Below are 12,790 nucleotides of genomic sequence, written 5' to 3'. Positions count from 1 at the left end.
GAAATTGTCTTTAAGGAAGCCTAGATAATGAACCTATTGCACAACGCTTTAAATTGACCATGATAAGTATGTTCAAGAACCAAAGGAGACCAGGTCTAAAGAAAGAAAATTACAAGAACAGTGTCTTACCAAATAAATCTTGTCAATGAAGAAATAGAAATTATATATATATAAAAAAAAGAGCAAAATAATTTGCTAGAGCAGCTCAACAATACACTTGAGTTGGCAGAAGAACCAGCAAAATTAAATACAAGACAATTGAAATTACTGAGTTTGAGGAACAGAAAAAGAGGAAAAAAATGAACAGAACCTCAGAGATATGTGGTGAACCATCTAGCACAACAACATATGCATAACAGAATTCCTGGGAGGAGAAGAGAAAAATAAAGAAGCAGAAAGAATATTTTAAAAAATAATAACACCATAGTCCACAAATCTAATGAGAACAACCAAGAAGCTCCATGAACTCCAACTAGGATAAACTTAATGAGATCCACACCTAGACAAATCGTAGTCAAAAAATTAAAAGAAAAAAACAAAGAAAGAATCATCAAGCAGCATAAAATATTTATCATGTGCAAGAATCCTTAACAATGCTAATAATTGATTTTTCACCAGTAATCATGAAGGCCAGAAAGAAGTGGAGTGACATATTCAAAGTGCTAAATAAACATGGCAACCAAAAGTCTTATATTCATCAAAACCATCCTTCAAAAATAAAGGTAAATTAAGAAATTCCAGACAATGTGTTGTAAACAGTCCTACTCAACAAGAATTGGTAAAGGGAATCCTGCAGGGAGAAATGAAAGGGCATCAAATAGTAACTAAATCCTTATAAATCAATAAAGAGCACCAGTTAAAAAAACAACTACATGGGGAAATAGAAAACTTAGTATCAATGCACATTTGTTTGCAATGCATTTCCTCTTCCATCCGATTTAAATGACAAGTACATAAAACAATAATTATAAATCCATGTGGATAGGTTTATCATCAATAAAGATGTATTTCCTATGACAAAAGAAGCACAAAATGGTGAATGAAATCGAGCTAATTTGGATCCAGTTGTTTTGTATATTTTCCAATTCAAATTAGACAAATTTATTGAAAGGCACACATTTCTGAAATTGACTCAAAAAGAAAAAATCTGGATAAATCTATAACGGTAAAATAATTGTATCAGCAATTAGAATACTCCCCACCACCAAATTATGCTCACCATTTCATTGGTAAATTTGATAAAACATTCACAGAATAATAATACTAACCATTTTAAAACTCTTCCAAAAGCCCCATGGATCGAGAACTTTCTAAGTCATTCTATGAGGCTAGGATTACTCTGACACCAAAATCAGACATGCAAGAAAAATCTGAAGACCAATATTCCTCATGAGTATGGAAACAAAACATTCAATGAAATACCAGGTAACCAAATTGATCAACCTATAAAAAAGAATGACGCATTATGACAAAGTGAGATTTATTCCTGGAATAAATAAGGTAAGTTTAACATCGGAAAAATCAATAATATCATATACAATATTAATAGACTAAAGGACAAAATGTCATGTCAGTAGATGCAGAAAAAGCATTTGACCAAATCTAAAACACTTCATGACAAAAATCACTCAGCCCACTAAGAATAGTCCTGATTCCACATTAAAAATACAAACAAATAACCTAAAAACTATTAAAACTATGACAATAACAAGTGTTGGCAATGATGTAGGGAAATTGGAACCATAATGCATTGTTGGTAGGATTGAGAAACGAGGCAGCCATTTGAAAGAGTTTGTCAGTTCCTCTACATGTTAAACATAAAGTTTAACCATATGATCCAGAAATTCTAGTCCTAGATACATACCCAAGAGAAACAACAACATACGTCCATTCGAAAACCTGTACAAGAATATTCACAGCAGCATTAGTCATTATAGTCCAAAGTAGAAACAATCCAAATATCTATCAACTGATGAATAAGTAAACAAAATAAGGTATAGCCTTCCAGTTGTATATTATTTGACAATTTAAAAACATGAAGTACTGATGCCTGCTGTAGTATGAAAAAATCTTGAAAACATTGTGTCAAATAGTAGTAAATTTAAAGGATTTCAGGACTGGATAAGAAAAAACACATTTTTATGAGGTGACAGTAGCACATAACTAGCTTTATCTGGGTAACACTGACAGGTTTGATTTGGGGGTGGGGTGGGGGACAGGTGACCCTCACAGCTTCATGTTTTAGAGATTCCCACTCTATCCTGATTTTCTCCATGATTGAACTACCTCTTTCTTAGTCCTTCCCTTCCCCTCACACAGGTCTGATTCAGGAAATCAATCTTTCTTCCAAAGATTCTTAAGTCAAAGGTAACAAGAGACATTATTTTCTTTTTTAATTAGAAAGTATGTGCAGTTTGCTTTCTCACATTTCTCTGTCATACTCCTCATAGAAGCCAAGTCACCCTGACATCATTACTACTGGCCCTTGAACAAGGTGGGGTTAAGGGTACCAAAATCCCTGTAGTCAGAAGTTCACCTGTAATTTTGCCTCTAGCCTTAGCCCTCCCCATCCCCAGATTCACTCCAGGGTTTCGGATCCATAGTTGGGAAACTGAGGTTATGAATGTGAAAATACTGTTTTGGATTCAAGGTTGAATCCAAGGATATGAAGGGCCAACTGTATTTATTAGAAAAAAATCTGCATATAGGTGGACCCGGCAATTCAAGCCCATATTGTTCAAGGTTCAGTTGTATTTCTGTTTCATAAGAAATTAATGTTAATACTTGGGACTGATGGTTCCATTATCTGAAGACGCCGGTTCATGGAAATCGACTAGCAATCAAAGCTGTGATAACTACCACCTGTAGAAAAAGACAAGAAGATTGTCTTTAATTCAGTCTCTGCTGGATTCCTGTTGAAAGGGTCAGTTGTACTAAATATTCATAGCTCTCAGCCAGTTCTAAACAACAGAAAAGAGAATCCAAAGGGCTGAACCCATTTTCATTAAGATTTATATTCAGAGACATAGTGTTAGAAGCTTTCCATGGTTACCATTCAATTAAAATACTAACAGAAAAGATGACAATGGAAGTGTAAAAAGAAACAATAAAACTGAAAATAGAGATATTTTAATAGCACATTGGCACATACCATGCCAGGTAATTAAAAGTCCAGAGATACTAAAACGTAATTGCAGTAGTGCTTAGGCTGGAGTTAGCTTAATTACGTGTCAGCTTCTAGCACCACAGAAACATCACCAGATGCATTTTTCATCTGTTCTCCTGATTTTTAATATTTGCTTGAAGGTTAATTTTTTTTACAAATGCATATAGGTATTAGGTTGGTGCAAAAATAATTGCGGTTTTTGCGATTATTTCCAACCTTTTAAACCGCAATTACTTTTGCACCAACCTAATACATAATTAAATATGGACATTGGAAAATGTCTTTATGTTAGCGGAAGAGAAAACATAATCTGAAGCTAAGAGTTAGGTAGCCATATTGGGTTGTCACTGTTGTGAGACTGCCAAGATTTTTATGACATCTGTTTATTCCCTGAGGAATAAAAACGTCTCAGGAGGAGATGCCATGTAATATCGTGTGACAATTGCATTCTTTAGGTTGTATTGGGCACAGGGTCTTATATTTTAGATATGGAACTCTTTCCATCTAAAGAAACTGAGAGCATTGCAGAGAAAGGCACAGAAGTACCATTTCATTAATACAAATATTCCTGCATAATTGAAAAGAATTCCAGGCCACACGTTTTCATCCTACAAATTCTTACATGCATATATTCTGAGAGATCTTTAATTAAATCAGAGTTCTCAGAGGTAACTAAAATAACGTTAATGAGAACTTTCTATCTCTGAATTTATATCACGTTGGTGTCATCTTTCAACCCTTATTTTCATCGTCTGTAATTGTGCATTTTTAGTTCACTTCACTATTTCTCTCTTTTTAAAAAGCTTTATAGAGAACAAAATATAATCTTATGGTTGCTGATACTGGTAATATAATTAACAAAGTTCTTGGATTAGATAATTCCTGCCTGGATGACTTAGAAAAGGTGTCACACATGAATAGACAAAGCCCTAGCATATTTGGAAACGCTTAGCAGCCTCAGTCTCCAGGTTCCCTACTTAATGAGAAAGCAAGTATCGTATCTACTGTTAGCATCTTGAATACCTTAGGGATTTTCTCTAATAGATTTTATCCAATTACTTACCAAATTATTCCTCTTTGAGGAAAATACTTAAATATTTGGAATAGTAGACATATGAAAAATTTATATGGGGTCTAAAAGATGTGGGGCGAGGTGTTTTTTTCTATCTTAAATATATTGATGAATTTAATTTGTTTTTTGTTTTGTTTTGTTTTGTTTTGAAGACAGGCAGAGTGGTATCTCTTTCTCATTCTGCCATGAATGTCCATGTGCATCAAATAAAAAGAGGAGTTTGGATGTGGAAAAGAATCTGGGAGAACACTGCTCAGCTTAAAGCACGGATATTCTAGGGCTCCAGAGACTGAAGGCTTCACTGCACAGACAGGCCCTCTCTGCTCCTGACCCTGTGCTGTTGGATGACCAAGCAGCATGAAATTCCTTGAGGAGAGAGAAGGTTCATCCACATCCATAAGCAAGACCTTCTGGGGGAAATGGAATTTGGCCACTGGAGGGGTGGCCGTTGCCAGGCAACCCAGAAACAGCTCCTACCCCTTTCAGAGAATATATTGGTCTCTCTGTACTCCATTCATTTTTCTAGTCTTAAGTATTTATTTCACAAATGGACTCTCCGTGTGACCTATCTGAATTCTAAATTAAAAGGCATCTGCTTTAATTTTAGAGCACATTTATTTCACAGTGTTTCTCGTGGACCTTGTGATTCTCTGTGGTCAGAGACCATTTCTAATTGCTTTATACCTGTCTTTCCAGTGACAAGCCCATCTTGCTACTTAGATGTTCATTTTAGATGCTCAAAATATTTTCTTACATACTAATTGACTAAGCAAATGAATTACTGAACGAATAGAATGGGCCCCATGTTTCCCCCACTTAACAAAATTGTACCAATCCTTCAAATCTGAGCGAAAGTGCTCTCTTTCCACTCCAATCCCAAACTAATTAATCAATTCAAATACACTTCACCACGTCACAGTAACACACGTACTGGGTAAATACACTCTACTCATTCATCTCACTTACATTTTTTGATTAATCATTTATTGCTTTGCATTGCTAATTCCTTCCTATACAAAGTTTATATCTGTACTTAAATTATTAAATGCTGAAGTATGTAGTCTGAATCTTACCAGAGACCACATTTTTACACAATTTCTATCTAACCTGAGAAGGGGGTCATGGGAATTATCTATCTGTAGCCACGTCGGATACAATTGCAGGTAACCTGGGGACTTACTACTTGCAATCAGTGTGTCAAGTGGTACCGGGGGCCATCTTGTGGGACCGAACCCTTAACCTGTGGAATCATATACTCTCTTCAGGTAGATAGTATCAGAATTGAGTTAAATTATAGGACACCCAGCTGATGTCTCAGAGAATTGCTTGTTGTGGGGAAATTGCCCATACATGTGGTGACCAAAGAAATATCCGAAGTGAAGGGTTTTGTGTGAGTAGCAAAGCAGACATGAGTGAGATTGAACTGAGTTTTTGTCGCATCCAGCACAACACAGGCTGTGGGGAGGCGAGAAGAGGCGGCTTTGGGTTAATGGAGTTAAAAACCCAAAAATCATGCCCTTCAATGTGTTTTAATTGTGTTTTAACAATAGTCACTTTTAAAGTTTTGTCATGTTTTGACAGAGTAGGGCACTGAATACATCAGGAGCATTCTTTCTTACCAACATTTTGAAACTTTTAGCAGCTGGACCATTCTTAAAAATAGATTCAAAAGTGAAGGTAAACAAAGTTGTCACAACCAGTCAATCAATCAATGCATCCACCCATCAATCTCTTTCTAGCCAAAGTAATATTTTTGCACCAATAATAGAAAGAACATAGTATTTCCCAAAAATATAATCTATTCACCTGTCCAGTTTGGAAATAAAGTTGTTTCACTGACATTCATGCACTTAAAGAGTTTAGGCAGTTCAATTAAGAAAGCATTAACAATTTCTATGTCTGTAAATTGGGAAGATGGGTAACTGATTTAATTACTTCCTATAGTTTTTGTTTGTTTGTTTGTTTTCTGTTTTGTTTAGAACGTTCCTGGTTTAGAAGTCCATAAAACAGACTAACATTATTTTGTTGCTAGTATCATAATTATTACTGTTCAATTCGATGCTTCTATGGTGTAATCAATCGTATCTTTTCCAGTTTTATTCGGATGTGATTGGCATACAGCACTGTATAAGTTAAAGGTTTGTGGCATAATGTTTTGACTTACATATATCATGAAATGTTTACCACAAGTTTAACATCCATCATCTCATATAGATACAAAAAAAAAAAAGTACGTTTGTTTTTCCTTGTGATTAGAACTCATAGGATCGACTCTGTTGACAGCTTTCGTATATACCCCAAATATGGAACGCTTCACAAATTTGCGTGTCATCCTTGCGCAGGGGCCATGCCAATCTTCTCTGTATCGTTCCAATTTTAGTCTATGTGCTGCTGAAGCGAGCGCAATCTATTTTATTAAATGCCTATTTCAGTAGACCTTCCATTTTGTCAGGCAAAGCAATTCTTTTCAAGAAATTCTTTACTTCTTAACAGTGCATTAAATAGTGAGGAAGTGAGGTTCTGTGGTGCATTTCAGCAATCAACAAAAATGAGAGTCTTTCTGAAATATTTATTTTAAGCCTCAGAATTTAAACATTGGACATTTGCTTCTCTGGATCATCTTTATGATCAAATAATAAACAATTTGATTTGATATATTTCCTCTTTGGTGTTCATGCATTTGTTATAATATAACAAACAAGGGTAGCACTTGATGAGAATCTGGGGGAGAATGTATATAAATAAACCAAATTTCAACTGGAAACTGATTAATTGTACCTCAGTATTAAAATGGATGTAATATACTTATTAGATTATCTTTCTGCATAATAACTGCAATGCATTTCAAATAATGGCTCCATAATCGCAATAATATCTTAGTTAGGAAAGATACACTAGCTAACTTGGTCTCAATATCGCTATTGTACTAAAACCTCATCTAGAAGATTAAATGTGATATCTGTCTGAATTAAAAAAAAAAAAAAAAAACTAAACTAAATTTAATTACCCACAGAAGCAAAATTTCCCCCAAGTAATATTATTTTTGAAGTATAATATTTGACTCTTCACAGAGTCTACTTCTTAGTGCAAAGATTTTCTCATAATTCTTTTCAGCATGCTTGATATATACCTACTTTCCATTCAAATAAGTTCACTTAGGCATGTATCATAGAGGTAGTAATCTAGGTAGTTAGTAATATAATAATAGAGGTAGTAACAATAGAGGTGGTAATCATTCATTCCTCTAAATTTGCTTACTGAAAAAAATTCTCTCTGTAGTATATTTGATAGCCATCAAGGCACGGAGGCTTCGTTTTGACCCCTTAATCAGCAGATGGACACATAGTGATGGACTAAACCATCTACCTCTGTTTCAAACCCCAAGTGTTTCCATACCCTTCGTGAGAGCTGTTGTTGATTCCAGTTTTAAACGTCAGGATTTGTAATATCTCTTTTTTTTTTTTTTTTCCCCTGATGATTTCTGAAGCCATTCCAGGTTTGTAAACTGAATACTCCTACTCATTGTAAATGCAAAATAAATAGATGAGGTCTAAATGAGGACAGAGTCAGGCCAAAAAGAAATCATTATGAATGCTTTATTGCTGTAGCCATCCTGATTTCCTCTTTTAAAAAGTTTTCAGAAAGCAATAAGCAAAGTTTTGTCACCATTTCTGAAATTCAATCAGTCATCTAGTTGACAAATATTTATTGTGCCAGACACTTTGGGAAGGCACGCATGCACTAGGCAAGACAGGCAACTTTCTCTGGCGGTGCTTACGTTTCAGAGAGATGGGTGGGTGGAATTTAGATTGAGTGGTTAGGACTATAAAGAAGGAAACAAATATCTTCATTAAACAGGAAAATTTCAGGTAGTGATAAGTGTTATTAAAAAGAAAAAAATATCGTGACATATTGAGGGGATGTGTTTTAGGTTTGTTGGTTCAGGAAACCCTTTCTCCAGGGGAGATATTAGAGAGAATACCTGAATTATACAAAATCCTTGTTCCTATGACCAGCTGGAAGCATAACATCCCAGGCAAAGGGAATAAAACATAAGAAACAACTGGTGGGAATATTTATATTTCATCAAAATGTGTACTGTAGAGGGTCAATGATATTTTGAGTTTTGAAATGTGCTGAAAATATATTGACGTAGTGTTTAAGGTATATTGTTTATACAAGGATTTTTTTTTTTTTAAGTGTGTAATGACTTTAGAGAAAAATGCAGGGGAGTCATCTGTGAACCTACCCTTCTTAGTCCATCCAACTGTAATGTAATCTGCGAATCAGAGTGTTCAGCTAACTGATCATTTCCTACCTCTTTCTTCATAGGATAAGTAAAGTTATTTATTCTCTCAGGAAAAAACAATAATATAGTTCATCAATAGTGTGACAAACTCTAAATTGAGAAAATGAAAGAAAGAAAAAGCCAAAATTATTTTTTTATTTGCCTGGAAGCACGGTAATTTTGTGTTTTCTAGGAAGGCAATGCTTATATTGAGTAGGGTAATATTAATACAAAGAATTCATTTCTGATAAGGAAGACTGATTTTCTTTTTCCTGGCCCCAAATCCTGGTCTATATTATCCTTTAAGATATAGAAAGGAAACACTTAAGAATTTAGCAATAGGAAACTCTTTAAAGAGAATGAAAGCAAGAATAAAACGGCATCAGTTTAAAAACTTTGTAACAGTGAATCTAATTAGTGACAAAATCAATATTTACAAAATCCACTTTTAACAGTAATACTTGAAATTTTTAGTTAAATGGATTCCTAAAATTTGGACCACTTTGAATGGGAATGTCACATAATAGATTATCCCAAAACAAAGTCTCACACAGACGACCTTGGATCCTGAATACATATTTACACAAATATGCGATGCTTGGAAACTAACCTACAATCTACAATAAAACAGTAAATTCACACTTGCAGTATGTAGATTTGAACAGGCTGAACGCCAGCCTTTGTTGTTTTGTCTCCTTTCTCTGCTCTGAGCTCTCAGAGTCTTATTTTTCTCATTTGTTACACTGAGACATTTTTTAAGTTGTAACACATATGTTATAAAACTAATATTGTCTAAATGCATAACCCAGAAAGTCAAATGAGGTCTACAGATTTATGTAGGAAAGATGCACCCCCCTCAAGTATCTCAGGCAACCTGAGCCTTGCAAATTGTCTATTAATTTCCCGTGAGTGGTCTGGGGAGTCTGACTCCTGTACTTTGGATAGCTCCTTTTTTTCTACTCTGGGTCATCGTGGGCCAAGCCACCAACTCTGTTATAAACAGTTCCAGACCCTACTGTAGACTTAGAAGGTTGTGTGGCAGGTCCGGTCATGAATCCCACAAATGTCCCCCACCTCCTGACTCCAACTTTTGGGCCCACTGCATCCAAGCTTCCAGATTGCTTCCTGTAGCAACCCACGAGCTGCTACTCTCGTCTCACGGAGGACACTTCTGCCACATACAGGCCTGTCGCATATAAGACATGCCTCCCACATGGCTCATCTTGACCTTTCCTGACAACAGATCTCTTCCCTAGGAGGAATTCTCAAACACAACGTCAGACATCTGCATGTACTGAAGCACCTTATGCAGAGCTGAGAAGATGCTCAATAGACATCACCTCACTTTTCTCCAAGGCAACTCCATTTTCAGCCCTGTTGAACCACAGGCTGCAAGCACTTCCGGGTACAGGGAAGAGAAACTTTCAACAAGTTCATGAAGTACGTTTTGATGATTTAAATATCACCTTATCCAGACATACCATAGTTTGTTTACCCATTCACCTGTTATGGACACTTCCAGCTTAGGAATATATAAACTTTGTAGCTTTTCTAAAATGTAATATACCGCGTGAAACGTTGTTCAAACCTATACATTATGGGAAACATGTGAATTCCACAACAATCCAAGTAAATTTTGAAAAACATCCCAAGGTGTTGTTCTATTGCATTCCATTGACATAATTTAGAAGAAAAAAAGAGAAAAGAGGATTTATTCATATTCAACAAATGCTCCAAAGTTTCCGCTCAAATACTAACTTTATTTCCCCCGCATACAATTCTACAGTTTTTAAAAGAGGGGTTCCCTTTAGCTCAGCACCATATTCACAGCGGTAAATGGGCACAGTCTCACTCCCATGAGCTCAGTGCCTTTTGAAGCTGAATTCTTACCCTGTCTTCAACAATCTACAATGCCCTTGTTTTTCCCTCACAGATTACAGCTCAGCATGTTTTAGCATTTTGTTACATGAGTACCAAAGTATAAAGCCCTTGATCTGTGGAAGCAGCTAAGTAAATATCAGTCGGTTTCCAAGAACCAGTCATCTGACCCATTAAAATAAACCAAATACCCATCCTCTGGTTCATCTGAATTCAAGTATGCCATGAATTGGAAATGGTTGAAGGCACAGTTACAGAAAAATAAAAAATAAATAAATAAACAAATCAGAAGCTTTAAACGTTTTTCTATCCTCTCTTGCAGTTAACCCAACTTGTAAATGTCTCAGCACAAAGTCCATTGATAAAAAACTTGCCTTTTGAACTGAATAAAGTGTTAAAAACACACCTTTCTGTGTTGTTTCATTGCAGGACTCTAGGTGCAGCCAGTGACCCCAGCTTTTTTCATATTTAGATCAAACCTGTCACATTCCTTCCTGGCAAGTAGTTAGATCCTACTAGGAGAAAAAAAAAATTGATCTAGAAAGTGGAGACCATGAGGTTGATATGTTGGAAGCTCCTGATTTCAAGGACAGAATTAAATCAGAGAAAAATGGGAAGTGGTTGGACACATGATGTCAAAAAGGATCAGGGTGTGAAGAGGGGTGGGGACAACTAAGCCTTCTCCAGGCAGTGGGAACACACGTCCATCAGCTCTTCACACTCTCCGACACTTTCATAACAGACACTGTCGCTCTGTACCCTCTTACACTTATTTAGAAATCTCATCCAACCACATTCCAAACCTGGTTTTAGTATAATCGTAGATGAAGCATTTAAATTGTTAAAGCTCTTCAAAGAAAAGGAAATGAGAAAGCAGTAAGGACTTTAAGAGTCAGGCACACACCTCCATTTGCCATGACTTTTTAAAGGACCCATCCTCATTCAACTACCCAAAGTCCTCCCAGCTCCGAGTTACCCACACATTTGATACAAGTGCCTGTTTGCATTTTTTCATCAGTGTTTCCTACACTGGGAACAGAAAGGGTGACAATAAAACCTGTCTTTCTAGGTTGCTAATGGTCAGCAGCTCGGGGCAAAGTCAGTTCCACTGCTTTCAATCTACTTGTCACATTTATAAGCACGGAAGGAGTCATGCGTTTTCATGACAAGACCTTACCAGATGCTATCACTATGCCTTCATCTTCTCATCGAACAACACTGTCTAGAAAGAAATGAAATTCGCCCAGAATTGTTCTTCTTAGTGAACCCATGCTGGTTTCCAGTTACCAGCTTTTTCTAGATGCATGCAATGACTCTAATTTCTCAGGTCCTTTGATGAGAAAACTTGAAATTTGCAATTCTTTCTAAAATGGTTCTTTATCTGACGTGTCACTCATAAAAAACACACCATTCAAGAAGAAGTCCCTCGTTTTCCCACTGTCTGTGCCTGTACATCTTTTGCTCAGAACAGTGGAAGGAGCACAGTTCTTACCTCAAAAGTCAACTTCTTTCCTCTTACCTAAAGAGCTCATCACCTGTGTCATCACGGAAGCCAGAGCAGTGAGAAATTAAGATAGAGGGACAGGCAGAGGCCAAACACCCAAAGAGACCTACGTGTTCAGTGTTGTAAGGGGACTTCTAAAGAATTTAAGCAAGGGATGAGCTAGTCTGATGTTACTTGAAATTTTTGAGAACTTGAGAAAAGCAAATTCACTTGATTCTAGGATGGCCTCTCCCTATTGTCATGACTTGCTTTTATGAGGTTGCCTGACTGGAGGAGAATGCAACAGAAAGGTGGAAGCCAGGGGACCTCTGACAGCCTTTGCCGACACTGAGCCTGAAGCTCACGGGGAGTTTTAAAATTCATGTCTCATTCTGCGCCCTCTTTATTTCAGATGTGCTTTGCGTCCTATGTGATATTTAATATGTGCATGGCTTTCACAGAAAGGGAAATAAATAGGAAACAAATTTAGACGAGAGAAATGGTACCGAGGCACACCTCCTAATGCAGCCCTGTGTCTCATCTGACCCCAAGAGAGAATTCTAATAATGTGATCGTTTGATTCTCATTTCAGGCACTTTGCATTTTTATATATGCTAAAGAATTCAGCAAGTCATCCAGCTGGCATAAGCAATAGGAAAACTTCCTTCAGAGCACAGGTGTACAAGCAAACAAATTCTTTCTGTGCTTGAAAATTGATCCTTCCGTGTAGCAAGCTCTCAGCAGCGTGCTGAACTGGCAGGGCGAGGTGGGAGAGCCCACATCTGTCAGGTAGAGGGAACAGATGGTGAGCATCTCGCCTCACCTTCCAGCAGAGTCAGAAGCAGATAGCATCACCCTGAAATGTCTTTTCCCAGCCACACCACAAAGGTGGATTTATGAAGA

General features: G+C 36.6%; 1 long non-coding RNA gene and 1 other non-coding gene across 2 annotated transcripts in view; both read right to left on the bottom strand.

Annotated features, from left to right (window-relative positions):
- The window catches only part of LOC148757627 (uncharacterized), a 329,614-nt gene that overhangs the window by 256,349 nt on the left and 60,475 nt on the right, over nt 1-12,790 (bottom strand). The gene's annotated exons all lie outside the window — the stretch shown is intronic.
- LOC141568705 (U6 spliceosomal RNA) lies at nt 6,536-6,642 on the bottom strand. Its single transcript, XR_012491930.1, has one exon. It is a non-coding gene; the product is annotated as a U6 spliceosomal RNA (small nuclear RNA).

The sequence above is a fragment of the Rhinolophus sinicus genome, chromosome 7 (genome assembly GCF_057876585.1).
Source record: "Rhinolophus sinicus isolate RSI-liver-muscle chromosome 7, RSI-T2T, whole genome shotgun sequence".
Lineage (NCBI taxonomy): Eukaryota > Metazoa > Chordata > Mammalia > Chiroptera > Rhinolophidae > Rhinolophus > Rhinolophus sinicus.
This window is presented reverse-complemented; position numbering and strand designations above follow the sequence as displayed.